Source organism: Octopus bimaculoides, chromosome 2 (assembly GCF_001194135.2).
Source record: "Octopus bimaculoides isolate UCB-OBI-ISO-001 chromosome 2, ASM119413v2, whole genome shotgun sequence".
Taxonomy (NCBI): domain Eukaryota; kingdom Metazoa; phylum Mollusca; class Cephalopoda; order Octopoda; family Octopodidae; genus Octopus; species Octopus bimaculoides.
Genome location: NC_068982.1, coordinates 137,889,727 through 137,889,977, shown reverse-complemented (window position 1 = coordinate 137,889,977; position 251 = coordinate 137,889,727).

The window sequence follows — 251 nt, the reverse complement described above, 5'->3', positions numbered from 1 at the left end:
TGCGACCCCGGGACTGGCCTGAGTTCCTGGCGCGCTGCCTTCATCATCTTGCCTACTGCTGCTGTCTTCATCATCCTGCCCACTGCAGCTGGTTCCATCCTCTGAAGCACTGACAATCTTCCGCACATCCAAAACATTGCGTGGCATACCATCGACTGAGACGTTGTTCTTTGAATTGAAGGAGGTTATAGTTCCTTTCCACCATTGTGATGTGCACCGTGCATTTGGGGGTTTTACCCAAACTTCTTCCC